Consider the following 15,250-nt stretch of genomic DNA (forward strand, 5'->3'; position numbering starts at 1 on the left):
GGCAGCTCTTTCCGGCTTCAGGCCAGGAGCCTGCGGCGTGGGTCAGGACTGGCAGCAGCGGCCTGGGAGTGAGGTTGGGGGCGGAACGCTGACTGCAGGCCGGGGAGTCCCTAAGCGAGGTCGGCAGGCCGATCGAAGCCTGGGCACGTGGCCTGGGCCTGAGAAGCGGCAGAGCGGCAACAAGGCAGGGAAGCTCCTGGGGTGCCTCCCCCTCCACGCTGGGGCTCTGGGTTTCCCGCCGGGACCCCGGTCAGGGTCAGCGTGGTGGCTCCGTGAGCATCCTGCAGTGTGGCCCCACTCTTGGGGCTCTGAGCTGTCCACCTCCCTTGCAGCTCCTGGACACCCCCATCCCCGACCGCACAGGGGCCTCCCTGTGGCCCGTCTGAGGCCCGAGCCACTGGGGCCCACAAAGCCCCAAGTCCACCGCAGGCTGCGGTACAGATGGGTGCCGACACAAGCGGGAGGGGGTTGAGGCCCCGCCCACTGATCTGACTCGCGAGAGGTGCCTCTGGGCCGCGAGAGCTCCCACGCTTAATGGCGGCAGGTGGGGCGTGGCGTCTTTCAGACACGCTGCGTGAGGTCGCCTGAGGGGACCGGTGGGACCTGTGGAAACCAGACGCGTGGTGAGGGCCCCGCGGCTCTGGAGGCCCTCCCACGACCGCCTGCTAGTAGGAGTGAGGGCGTAGCTGACAGGACAGCCTCTGGCGTGGACTTCCGGGGAGTAGGGGCCGCCCCCGTAGAGGGGGCCGCCCTCAGGCCCCAGGGTGGAGGCGAGGGCCATTCGGTGCAAGTCCACTGCCACAGGCTGAATCGGCTCTGCGGACTGCCGCACGTGCGCGCTGCGTTTGTCTCCGTGGACTTTGCTGGCACTGGCATCCTTCTTGCCTGTGCATCAGGGTTGGTGGCCTGGGCAGCCTCATGAGAAGGTGCTGTCGAGTCTGGCCTCGAAGTCCTCGGCCGTCACTGGCCCACTCCGGCCATCCTCCCATGCAGAGGCGTGGGTTCATATTTGAGCCCCAGGCAGACATCAGGAAAGACCACTTCATACCTGTGAGAGCCGGAACTCGAGGGGGTAGACAGAGCCTCCTGGGGTGGAAAATACCCGACTCTGCAGCGCGGGCACTGCCCTGGGGGCAGGTGCTCTCAGCGCCCCCCCTCCCCCGACCCAGAATAAGAATCTGCATTTTGGCCCAGTCTCCCAGGGAGGGCCAGCATTGAAGCTTGACACAGGCAGGCGGAGTTGGGGCTGGCTCCCCTTCTGACCCCCCACTCCCCTCCCCGGGGACAGGGACCAGCGCCCTGAAATGACAGGGACATGCAGGCCTCTCTGTGCTGCCTGGGAGAACTTGCTCTTAGCCTCTATCGACCTCCCTCTTCTCAGAAACACTGACTCGGGATCAGGAAGGTGGCTCTGGGCCACCCTGACACCCACCTGCTCAGCCCACCACCCAGCAGCTCCTCAGAGCAAGGGCGTCCCCTCCCCAGGAGCTCCCTTCTCGTCTGCCTGCTGCCCTTGAAGATGGTTTCATGTCCCTAGTTCTGCAGAGAAGCCCTGGGGTGATGCTCTAACCAGTGGCTGGTCTCCTGAGGCTTTGCCGGAAGCCAGCCCCTCTCCACATCCCACTTCAAACCCCGTGGCCCCTGGAGAGTGCTAATCCACCACCTCACCTGCCTCACTCAGACCAAACCTAAAGTTCCCAGCGTCTTTTAGAAGGTTCCTGACACCTGGTACCCAGCACAGCCCAGGCTCCAGGTGGTTGCACTTCAGACGCCACCCCAGGTCCCCTATGTCTCTGTGTCCCCTCCCTGTGGCCCCAGCTCCATTCTCCCGGCCCCTCCCACATGCTCAGTCCTTCCCATGTGGCAGACGGAGGTGAACAAACAGCAAATACTTTTCAGCTACTGCTAAGCTGACCAGACTCTGGTCCAAACGGCCCCCACCCCTGCACAATAAGACCCCCAGGTTTTTACCAGTCACCAGGAGCCACGTCTCCAGCACCCATACCTGTGCTGCCCGGGGCTGGCTCCGAGCCGAGACTTGCCTGTCTCTTGAAACTGAATCTCTTAAGATTCAGGATCTTTTCAGAGATTGTGTCACCCGAGCAGGCTGACCCCGCCTCCAATTCTGCTCTGACAGGTCCCAGGGGGTGTTCTTGTGTCACTTGGCTCTGACACAGTCACCTGAGAGCCTGGCAAGGGGCCCAGGGCCACCGAGGCGATGGCAGCCTTTAATCAACAGGCAGCTGGCTGAACTTCCGCGTCCTTTCACCTAGCCTGATGTGTATAACAGGGCAGGACCCTCGCCCTCAGGTCATTTAAATTTCCCTAATGGCGACACTTAGTAAAAAGAACCAGATAAAATTAACTTTAATAGTTTAAACATCATATCCATTATATTGTTTAAACATGGAATCTTATAAAAATTACTGAGACAGTTTGTGTTGTCTGTCTTTCATGTCTGTGTGAGCCGTCTCACTTGTCTTTCCATCCTCTCTTCAGACCTGATGTCCCCCAAGCACAGGTCCCAGTCTGTCACCCCTGCCCTCTCCTCTCCTCTCTCCCACAGGGAGGGCCGAGTCCCTGGGACTCTGTCTCTGCCCCATCCCAGCTTGTCCCTCCCTGCCCGTGTGCATGGGGACAGGCACCTAGTGGGAGCACCAGAGCCCAGAGCTGGTGCCTCTCTCGGCTTCGCCTGCCCTGAGGAGTGGGGTCTGGGGGTCATGGCTCTGTATCTGGCGGGTAACTGAGTGGGGTTTGTGGATCCTCCTGTCTAGGGGCTACTGGTCCCTGCACCTGGGCAGAGCAGGCCCGCATGGCTGAGGGCCCACAGAGCCACCGGCAGACTAGTGTCTTGTGGAGACAGGCAGCCCAGGTCCTGGGGCATCCCCTTTCTCCACCTTTTCTCTTGCTGCACAGGGTTGGCACCTAAAATCTTAAGAGTAGATCTCATGTGACGCGTTCTTACCATAGTAACATTATATTTTAAAAAAGAAATGCCTATGTTACAGGGAAAGGAGGGGAGGTGCTACAGTCTTAGATGAAGTTTCAGCTTTTGACTTTTAGGTGGTTGCAAAAGTGACTGTAAACTCTCCTTGTGTTTCTCACTGCAAGCAAGTGTTGCAACTTGGAAGAGTACATTCTTAGAAAGTCTTGGTAAGAAATTATGTGTGACTGTTTTGGGGGATAAATCCTGATGTACAGAGGTTGTTTTCTAAAGCAAGCTTTACAAGGATTTCTGCAAAGATTCATTTGGAAGTTTTATGCAAAGTCAATATTTTTCTTGTCATGACTACATAATTACAAAGAAAATGCAGTGTATTGTTTTGCCAGTCTCCATATCACGCCACCAAAGTTCCCATTTCACCCAAATTTTCCCCCGTCACCTCAGCAAGGATGCCATTGTCCACATCTGAAGGTCCCTGGGCCAGGTGATGTGGGCCCCAGGTCAGCACCTGCTTCTCAGGACCTGTAATCTGCCTTTTCATCCCTTGTTCGTGAACATGCTTCTGAACAAGCACACTTTCCTCTCCATCTCCCACACAGCCATGGGGCTTTTTAGACCACCAGCCAACATTCCTCTACCCTCTCCTCTTTATTTCCCAAAGAGCCAGTATTCTGGGGCCTCGGGAAGGCTGGCAGGCTGCAATTTGCTCTGCCTCTCACAGAGAGATGTGAAATGGCCTTGGCCGAGCTGACACGGCTGGGGCGACAGCAAGGCAGGGAAGAAGACTCTCTGTTTATTTGGTGGTTCTGTGAGCTTTGCGGCTGAGTGGTCCCTGAGAGGACTTGGCCCTCAGACTCCAGGAAGCACTGGGAGGGGCAGCCATGCTGGGGTTGCTCAGGTCAGAGTTTCAGAGTTTGTCTGTTACCTCATTGTGCATACAGACAGACGCTGGTGCAATGTGAAATATAAAATCTATGAAGATGAAAAGGGAGGAAGCAAAGCCGAAATGAATTTCTGGGTGTAAAAATAGGAAAAGTTTTAGATGTGGGATGTCCTCTCTGAGCCACCAGGGTGATTTCACCAGCATCTACTGCACTGTTGCTTGTGGTTTGTAAAGCTAACAAATCACAGATTTTACCAGTATCTACATTGTACAGAAAGGAATTTCCTTTTTGCAAGAAATTAAGAGTGAATACCAGTTAAACTTCTAATGAAAAGAGCTTCTGGGGTGGTTCCAGAAACCCAGGGCAAGCAGCTGCCTCAAATCCTTTTTAGGAAGGAGGCAGAGGAGAAATGCATGAAGCACAGGACACATATGGGGCTCACCAGGGAGGGGAGGGAACTTGGACGGGACTCGGGCCAGAGCTGCAAGGATAGAAGCTCTCTCGCCACCTGCATCTTCTCGTAAATCATGATGAAGCCTCCTTTAGTCCAACACCAGGCAGAGGAGGGGCTGGACAGTCCATGTTCTGGAGCTCTGTTCTCCGGGGCTGCTCCCTGAGTTCTCATCCAGGCCTGTGAGCCCCACCTGGCTGAGCTGACCAGCCCCTGGAGATTCCAAAAGGGCTCTGGGTGAGGCCTGGTGTTAGTGGAAGGGTCAAGAGTACGATCTTTGCTGCTGGGCAGTTGTCCCTGTTGAGCCACTCACCCCAGGTGAGCCACCAGGAGGAGCCGTCTGTGTGAGGCCAGCTGATGGACACTGGCTGCCCGGGGCTGGGGGCTGTTCTCAATAACAGTGTCTTCTGACCTGTTTGTATGTATGTCCCCTGGAGCCACCTGCCCCTCTGCCCTCTTCCTGCATCCTCCCCAGCCCACCCTGCATATGACTGGGCCTGGCCAGAGCTGTGTCATGCTGACCCATGGGGTCACTGTCTGCCATGGGCAGCGGCTCTCTTCTCCTTCCAGCCCTACCCTGTCTGCCCGTTTTGTCTCTGTTGGTGGATTGAGGCCAACAGACAGAGTTGTGTCCTTTTAGTGATTCTGAATACAGGTTAAACGCTCTGATGTTTGCATTTAAAACCACATTGCATGTATAAAGATGAATAGTAAAATTCATGGTAATAATTGAATTCTTAGATTTTCTTAGAAATAATGAATAGCAAGTAAAAAAATATCATAAATTGACAGAACAAACTTGGAAGAAAGGAAAGGCTTTAAGTGTAGCTCTCACAGCACTTCCCCTGGCCCTTTGGATGAGAGGCCTGCGTCCTCACCCTGGCTGAGGATGTTGTAAGAGTCGTGGCTTGTGTGTCTGATGGAGATGTGCCCAAAGCACACACACACGCATGCATGAGAGAAAGCCCGTTTTCACAGCTGCATGCCAGTAAGTGCAGACACATGGAGAAAAAGCTCTCCAGGTGTAGTCTCAAGCTCCTCAGCACTGATCCAGGAATCAGAAGCATTTCAGAGCTCTACACTTGATGCCATTGGAGCTAAAGGAGCTTCTTTTAAAGATTTTGTTTAGTATTACTGGTTTAAGTGTTTTCGTTGTGATGTGTCTCATGGTTTTCTTTGTGTTTATTCTCCTTGGGAATTCACTGAGTTTCTTGAATCTGTAGGTTTATGTATTTTATCAAATTTGGAAAATTGCATTATTAAATATTTTCTGTGACCCCACCTTTTCATGGGCTCCCACCTACACACATTAGACCCCTGGATGTTGCCCTTGGTGCAGAAGGCTTCTGCTCACTGTTTTTCAGTGTTTTTCTCGTGCTTTGTTTTAGATAGTTTTATTTTCTACATCTTCAAGCTCATTGACTTTTTTTCTTCTGTTCTAATCAGGTGTTAATACCACTTAAAATTTTTATTTTAGCTGTTGTATTTTTGATCTCTAGAATTTCCATATGGTTCTCTTTATATCTTTTCTATCTTCTATTTTCCTCTTCATTAGGTTCATGTGTTTCATACATTCTTGAGCATACTGAACATATTTAATAACTTATGCTCCTATGTGATAATTCCATTATCTCTGTCATTTCTACGTCTGTTTCTACTGACTGATTTTTCTTCTGATTATATTTCACATTTCTTGCATTAGTGCACATCTAGTAATTTTTATTGGATGTCAGTAATTGTGAATTTTAGATTGTAAAATAGTACATTTTGTTGTATTCTTTTTAAAAAGTATTGAAGCTCCTTTCAGTTCTGCTTTTCTGTTTAAGGGCTTGTTTTGAAGCTAGTTTAAGACAGGTGTAGGTTAGTCTTTTTTGAAGGTCTAGGGCAATCACTGATGGCCCACATACTCGATAGTCTGGCTGTAGGGAATGTGAACAGTTCTAGCCCTGTGAGAGCTCTGGGAAGTGCTCTGCTTGTAGCTCCCAGCAGCTTGTCTTTCCCTGGGATTTGCTCTTTGCAAAGCAAGGAGTTTTACCATGGTCATGAGCAAATGACTTGGAATTAAAGATTCAGGATAAGCCCTGTGCAGATTTCTGAGCTCCTTACCTGCAAGATTTCCTCCTCTTCAGGACTCTGCCTCAGCTTCTCTGGCTCCCAGCTCTGTCTCCACAATGCAGTGAAACTGCCTGTGCCAAGTCACCTGTTGCCTTCTGGCAGAAATCTCAGCTGCTTAGGGCTCATCCCCACAGGTTTCCCTCTCCTAGGGCTCTCAGTCCTGCACTGGCCTTTAACATCTAAAAGCGGTTTTATGTGCCCTGGCTGTTTTGCAGATGTTCTGTTTAACACACTGTGTCTAATATTCTAGCTATTTCAACAGAAATACAAGTCTGGGCATTGTTACTCCCTTACAACCAGAAGTAGAAAATTTGGTTTTATACTTTAAAATATTTTTTATTAATTATAAAAATAACACATGCTAATTTTAGAAAATTTGAAATTATAAACAGATACAAAAATGAAAATATAAATCACTCACATGACAAAAAACACCACCACATTGTGACATATATATTTCTGATAGTCCCTATGAGCATATGTGTATGTGTGAGTGTTTATATGTATTATATGCTTTTTACAAAAATAGGATGCTGTTGCAATACTAATTTATAATTTGATTTTTCCATTTACTATTTCTCCAATTTATTACAGTTTTGAGACCATCTGTCTCATCCCTTTACTTGTATCCACCCCTTGTCATCTACCTCCTTCCCTACCTCTATCATTTCCTTGAACTTTGATTTTTCCTTAAGACTCTATATAGTCGATGCTATTGCTAGGACCATCCTAGACTTTGCCGTATACATACAGGAAATAGAAGTCATGGCTTCTGTGCTTGAGGAACTTAAATCACATTGGGAAGAGAGAGAAATGCTGCACCTTTCTGGAGATAAGTGGCGAAGCAATGTCCAGACAGGTATCTTATAGACTGGGTATTTGTGTAAATGCAGAGTAAACAGGAATGTACAAGATTGTTTTGAAAAATGCAGAATCATAGACAAAAAAGAAACTAACTGGGAGCTTTCACAGAGTTTACCTCTAGAGATTTTACAGTATTGGAGTGATATCATGAGGACTGGTTTGCTGCAGTTTTCCTCTCTTTGTAGGAAAGATTATTTTCCAAGCTTGAGTGTCAGAATCTGCCATGATCCTCTTGCTGAAGCCAGCCCAAACCAACCCATAACCCTGCTAACAGCTCAGTTACACACAAGGCAGAAGGCAGCCTTCCCTGCTTTGTGGTATTTTGATTACACACTTATTAGGACTCCTAAGAGTGTGAATGTGAGAGCTTTATTTATGGGATGGTAATCACAGATGGTAATTAATTATGAAAAGCAGCTTTCCAATTATATGTGAGGTAAGATAAGGTAAAGGGCTAACATTTAGAAGTCTTATTTCCTTGGGGTATATTCTTTAATGTGCCAATTAAATTTCTGTTTTTTATGAATCAGATAATTTTATGTTTTATCCTCTTCAGCAGTAGGTATTTATAAATTATAAAATCAAATTTGTAAATGCACACATGTCTATTTCTGAGCCACTGGTCCATCCATAAACCAGTCTCACCACAGTGGGCACTGGGTTGATTACTAAAACTTCACAAATCTTAGTGTTGGACAAGTCCCCACTGTGTGCTCTTTAGGAAAGTCTTAGCTATTCTTGGCTCTTTGCCTCCATAGAAATCTTATAATTAACTCGGGTTCCACAAAATCCCTCCAGGGCTTTCCATTAAAATCACACTGGATCTGTATTTCATTTCGGCCTGGGCGGGGCGGGGGGCGGGGGATAAAACCTTTATGATCTTGGGCCTTTCTATTCATAAATAGGAATAAATACCTTTACTTTAAGGTGTTCTTTAATGGTTTTCAGATAAATTTCAACGTTTTCTCCATAACAGTCTTGCACATAATTTTTTAGATATGTTCAGAGTTACTGGAGTCACATTAAATACATTTTTGCAAATACCAAATGCCAAAACAGGTATTTGGCCAAAGTCACGGCAAAAACTAATTTCTGAAAACTAAATAAATGTCTGAAACACATCCATAATACAAAATTTTATCAGGAAGTTTATATTATGAAAAATATTTCAATTTTTAAATAAAATTTTAGTATGAAAGTTTGATATTGTGATGTAGAAGCAGTCTCAAAGCTGACAGCAGTTAGATTGCTCCCACAGCTGGGGATGGCATATCAGAAGTGCTCTCATGCTCAAATGTCGTGACAGGGAAGAGTGTTTTTGAGGAATATAATTTTCCTCTCTAAAAATTTTATTTTTGTATTTTTTTTGTGTTTTATTGACGAGATCTTTTCTTTCTAGAGAAAATTTGAAGAGGCAAACAGCAATGTATTGATATTTTAATTTATCTTTGTGAGATGTGAGGGGTTCCTAAAAAATACTTTTTCTTAAAGATCTAATGATTTAAACGAAATTAAGTAACTGAAAATTAAATGCAGATTTTAAAGTTATTTAATGTAATGAGTGCTAGTATGCCAAATAAGTCTATGATGACTGGAATAATTACATAACCTAATTCTTAGTACTGTGCTTGTATAATTACATAAAGTTTTACGAGCACTTATTAGTTCAGAAATGATATAATGTTTATGCTAAATTTATTGACTAATGCATTCGCTTAATATTCATACTAACCTGCAGTCTTTCCCCTTGTTTATTTAACTATTTGGAAAGCTCTTGATTGTTTTTTCACATACAATTAGCAGCTTTCACAACCGTCATTAATTATTATGGAATTTTACTCCTGCACTAATAAATACAGATAACATTTCAACATGGAAAGAACCTAAGTATTATCTCCAAGTTACATAGAGAATGTTTACCTGTATTTGTAAAAATTTTGATATTAGCAATAAAATCTAATAACATGCCTTGTTTTAATTACTAATACACAGTCTTATGGTGTCACAGGTTCAGGGATACAAGAAATGACATTAAAGTAGACATTTGACCTTCTGACATCCAAAGTTAACAGCAAATAGCAGATTCGGGTGAAAAACAGGTTGAAGATCAACTTCAGTGATAGTAATATTAGATAATGTTTTCTTAATTGCTATTATAAATGGGATTTTAAATGTTTTCCATGTAATATTATGTATTGTTATATATTATTGGAGAAGGAAATGGCAACCCACTCCAGTGTTCTTGCCTTGAGAATCCCAGGGACGGGGGAGCCTGGTGGGCTGCTGTCTATTGAGTCGCACAGAGTCGGACACGACTGAAGCGACTTAGCAGCAGCAGCAGCACTGTTATATATTATATGCAGCATAACTATATCTTATATAGAAAATATAACATATTATATTATATCCTATATAGAACTGCAGTTGTTTTGCATATTGATTTTATATCTAGCAATTATGCCAAAATTTCTCCATAATTTTAATACTTTATGTATTTTGGGGGTCATTTGAAACATTTGTGAATACTGACATTTGGTCTTTTCTTCTACACTATGTTCTTTGTAATGCACTTTCTTCAGTGCAAGGGCCTCAACAATGTTGAATAGAAGCAAAACTGACAGGTATCTCTCTTGTTCTGATTTTTAAAGAGCATGCTTTTCAACACTACTTCATTCATGATGAGGTTTGTTGAGCTTGGTGGAGATGCACTGAGTCCAGGCTGGATGACACTGGAGACTCAACTGCTAATTTGGTGATATTTCAAATTATTTCTTCTCCCCCTGCAACTGCTGGCTTCCAGTGCCCTCAGCTAGTTGCTCCATGCCTTGTATTCAGGTTTTGTTTTCATGTCTATAACTGCATCCAGTGGAGAGACAAGGTGCAGTGTGCTTGCTTCACTAGGACAGAAACCTGTATTTTACATTTGCAACTTTTCACCTTCTAATTACAGTCAATATTTTAAAATTTCACATAAAATGTAGAAATCTTGCAGTTACAGGTCCCTGTTCCTTCCACCCCACATCCTTTAGTCTATAGCTGTTATCTACACATACTATGGTCTCCACAAGTTACTCTTACAGTATTTGCTTTGAATAGTCATATGTAGTAAAAAGACATTAAAGGCAAATAAAACATAATGCCTTCTGTATTTGGCCAGATATATATGCCATTTCGAATGCTCTTCTTTCACCTCTGACAGTTGAGATTTCTACCTGACACAACTTCTTTAATTCTGAAGAACTTACTTTCTCATTTCTCATAATGCTAGGTTGCTGGTAACAAAGTATTTGTTATATGAGAAGGTATTCTGTTTTGATTCTTTTCTTAACACTTTATTTTCCAGAGCAGCTTAGGGCTTACATTAAAATTGAGAGGAAGGTTCAGACATTTCCATATACCCCTAACACTACACCTGCGTGGCCTCCCCCATTATGAACATCTCTCATCAGAATGATGCTGTTTATTTATTGTTTATTTATTTACCACGGATGAACCTGTGTTGACACACGATAATCATCCACAGTTCATAGTTTATTTGAAGGCTCACTCTTGGTGTCCTCCAGTCTCTGGGTTTGGACAAATGTATAGTGACATGTATCTACCACTACACTGTTGCATAGAGTCGTTTCCCTGCCCTAAACATCCCCTGTGCTCCACCTCTTCTTCCCTTTCTTTTTGCAGTCCCTGGAAGTTTTACTTTATCCATAGTTACAGCTTTTCCAGAATGTCATAAATTTGAAACCATGTAGTATGTAATCTTCCAGATTGGCCTCTTTCAGTTGGTAATACACATTTACAGTTTCCCCTTGTCTTTTCATGGCTTGATAGCACACATATTCCCTGTCTGTATGTACTACAGTTTATCCATCACCCACTGATGGACATCTTGGTGGTTTCCATGTTTTGGCAGTTATGAATAAAGATGCTGTAAATCTGTGTTCAGAGTTTTGTGTGGACATAATTTTTCAACTCCTTTGGGTAAATACCAAGGAGCACAATTGCTGGATCGTATGGTAAGAGTATATTCAGTTTTGTAAGAAACTGCCAAATTGTCTTCCAGAATGGCTCTATGAGTTTTGGCAATTACGAATAAAGCTGCTATAAATCCATGTGCAGGTTTTGTGTGGACATAAGTTTTCAACTCATTTGGGTAAATACCAAGGAGCATAATTGCTGAATCGTATGGTAAGAGTATGTTTAGTTTTGTAAGAAACTGCCAAATTGTCTTGCAAGGTGGCTGCCATATTTTGCATCCGACCAGCAGTGAGTGAGGGTTTGTGTTGCTCCACATACTTGTCAGCATTTGGTGTTGGCAGTGTCCTGGATTTTGACCATCCTAATAGGTATGTGGTGTTATGTCATTGTTGTTTTTATTTGCATTTCTCTGATAACATATGATGTGCAGCATATTTTCATATGGTTATTTGCCATCTGGATATCGTCTCTGGTGAGGTATTTATTCAGGTCTTTGCCCCATTTTTAATCAGCTTGCTTGTTTTCTTGTTAAGTCTTAAGGGTGCTTACATGTTTTGGATAACATTCATTTATTAGATACCTCTCTCCAAACAAGTCTGTGGTTTGTCTTCTAATTCTCTTGACATTGACTTTCACAAAGCAGATGTTTTTAATTTCGGTGACACCCAGCTTATCATTCTTTTTGATCATATTTTGATTGTATTGTATCAAAAAAGGCATCACCATATCCAAGGCCATCTAGGTTTTTTTGTATGTTACCTTCTGGGAAGTTTTTAGCTTTACGATTTATGTTTAGGTCTCTGATTGCTTCTGAGTTATTTTGTATGACTGGGGTAAAATCTGTATCTGGATTAGTTTTTTGCATCTATACGTCCAGTTGTTTTATCACTATTTTTTTAAGATGCTGTCTTCAGTGTATTGCATTGTCTCACTCCTTTGTCAAATATTAGTTGATTATATTCATGTGAGTCTACTTCTGGGCTCTCCTGTTCCACTGATCTACTTGTCTGGTCACATCAGTCAGTTCTATAACTCTGCTCATCTCCTTCAATATAGTGATGGCCTTTCTGGGTATTTTTGCCTCTTTACAAACAATTTGTTTATATCCGCAAAATACCCTGCTAGCATTTTGATTGAGATTGATTGAATCTATAGGTCAAATTGGGAAGAACTGAAGTCTTAACAACATTGAATCTTCCTATCCGTGAACACCTAGAGCAAGACATCTTGGAGAGTGAGGTCAAGTGGGCCTGAGGAAGCATTACTATGAACAAAGCTAGCAGAGGTGATGGAATTCCAGCTGAGCTCTTTCAAATCCTAAAAGATGATGCTTTTAAAGTGCTGCACTCCATATGTCAGTGAATATGGAAAACTCAGTAGTGGCCACAGGACTGGAAAAGATCAGTTTTCATTCCAATCTCAAAGAAAGGCAGTGCCAAAGAATGTTCAAACTACCATACAATTGAGTACCATATGTACTGATTTCACATGCTAGTAAGGTCATGCTTAAAATTGTTCAAGCTAGGCTTCAGCAGTACATGAATTGAGAACTTCTAGATACACAAGCTGGGTTTAGAAAAGGCAGAGGAACCAGAGATCAAATTGCTAACATTCACTGGATCATGGAAATAGCAAAGGAATTCCAGAAGAACATCTACTTCTGCTTCATTGACTCTGCTGAGTCCTTTGTGTGGATCATAGCAAACTGTGGGAAATTCTTAAAGAGACAGGAATACCAGACCGTCACCTTACCTGTCTCTTAAGAAACCTGTATGTGGCTCAAGAAGCAACAGTTAGAACTGGTCATGGAACAACTCACTGGTTCCATATTAGGAAAGGAGTATGCCAAGACTGTGTGTGTGTGTGTGTTTGTCTTTTGGTATGCCTTTTTCTTTTTTCTTGGTATCTGAGTAATAGGAACTCAGTAAATAGGCTGCTAGTGATGTGATGGGAGGTGTGTTGGGAGAGGAAATGTTCAGTAATCCTATGACTGTGTCTAGGTCCTTTAATGAAGCTCGTGGCTCTTCATTTCTGTGCCTCTGTGTTTCTCAGCTTTTCTCTCCCTTAGCGGGATACAGGATGGATAGAGCAGACAGGCATCGGTTTTCCTGCTGCCAGGTCAGCTGGCTGTTAATACCAGCAGGTTAGGTTCCGGTTAGCTAGTTTCCCTAAGGCCGGTCTTGTTAAGAACAGCATGCTCTAGGGCGTTTTTAAATGGGCAGGGTCCCTGGGGCTGGAAGACTTGTGTGGGGGGGCAAGCCATGTTAAGCCGGGCCCTTGCCTGCTAAAGCGCTGGGGCCCCCGGGGGAGGTACCTTAGCTGCACTGAGCAGAGAAGGACAGGAAAACAGGTCCTCCCTGAGAGCTGGCCTTGGGATGTGCTCACTGCTGGCAGGCAGTGATCTTGGTGAGGCCACAGAAGACTTTCAGAAGCCTTTCAGGACTAACACTGGTCTTACATAAGTGATTTCAGAAAATAGAAAAGGAAGAAAGATCCCAACTTGTATGAGACTGGCACAGCCTTGATATGAAAACCAGTTAACATCACCAGAAAGGGAAACCATAGGATGAACACGGATGCAGACATCCTCGATAAGATATTAGCAAACTGAAATCAGTAAAACAAGAGGGGAAAACATCTCATCATCAAGATGGTTGTGTTTTAGAAATAGGTTATCATTAGAAAATCAGCCAATAAAATTCATCGTACTGACGCATTAAATGAGAGAAACATTAGGTTCACCTGCCAAGTTTAAGACACAGAAAGCATTGGATAGAGTTCGGCATGAGTTTATAATTTTTGAAAAAGCACATCTTTTAGTGAACTTAGACAGGGACTCCCTTAATCTGATAAAGGATAGACTTGGGCCAAACACTGTACTCAATGGTGAAATGCAGAGAGATTGCCTGAGAGGGAACAGAAGGCAGGGCGGTCAGCTGACACGACTTCCGTCCAGTTCTGTGTGAAGACGTCTCAGCCAGGGCAATAAGAACTAAAGAGAAATAAACGTTATTAAGAATAAATAAAATTATCATTATTTACAGATAACTCTGCACATAGGGAAACCAAAGCAACCTATAGATAAAACTAGAATTAGTAAGTGAGCTTTGCATTGTGTGCTTGCGTGCTCAGTTGTGTCCAACTCTTTGCGACCCCATGGTCTGTAGCCCACCAGGCTCCTCTGTCCATGAGATTTCCCAGGCAAGAATACTGGAGTGGGTTGTCATTTCCTCCTCGAGGGGATCCTCCTGACCCAGGGACAGAACCCACATCTCTTGTGTCTCCTGCGGGCAGATTTTTTACCACCGCACCACCTGCGAAGCCCTTACCTTGTTGAATATACTAAAAATTGTCTATCGTGTTGCACTGTATTGCTATAGTCAGGAAAGAAAGAAACAAAATAAACATTTGTAAAATACACTATTAGAGTAGCATGAAAAAAATGTCAAACACTCAGAAATCTGACAAAAGACCTCTACAGGCAAAATTGCAAAACTGTATTGTGTGACACTGAAAGAGCCTAAAGAAATGGCAAGCTAGGAGGCCCATGAATTGGTAGATGCTACTCTGTGATATGAAGTCTTCTCAAAGTGATGAGTGTTTCCACGTGGCCTCAATCACACTTCCAACAGTCTTTGTTCATTTTATTCTTTGGTGTAACTGGATAAGCTAGCTCTAGAATGTAGGCGTAGTTCCAGAGTGAGGTGGGAAGGTTGCTGTGTCAGCATCAGGCCTGGTCAGGCAGCTGTGTAACCACAGGAGTGCTGGTGGACAGGGGAGCCCACTGAGCAGAACAGAAAACATGGCACTTTGTGTGACTCACGGCTGGATAAAGCACGGTGGAAGCTGTGCTCCAGATCAAGGAGGCAAGGAGGTTGGTTTTTTCCCAATGAATAGGAGATTGACTAACCAAACAGTGGAGGAGGAGGAAAAGAAAGGAAAGAAGAAAGAAAGAAAATGAGACCCCTTACTAACAACCCGCACGTTCATGAAGAGACTAACAGTGGAAATGTAGAT

The sequence above is a fragment of the Budorcas taxicolor genome, chromosome 13 (assembly GCF_023091745.1).
Source record: "Budorcas taxicolor isolate Tak-1 chromosome 13, Takin1.1, whole genome shotgun sequence".
Classification (NCBI taxonomy): Eukaryota; Metazoa; Chordata; class Mammalia; order Artiodactyla; family Bovidae; genus Budorcas; species Budorcas taxicolor.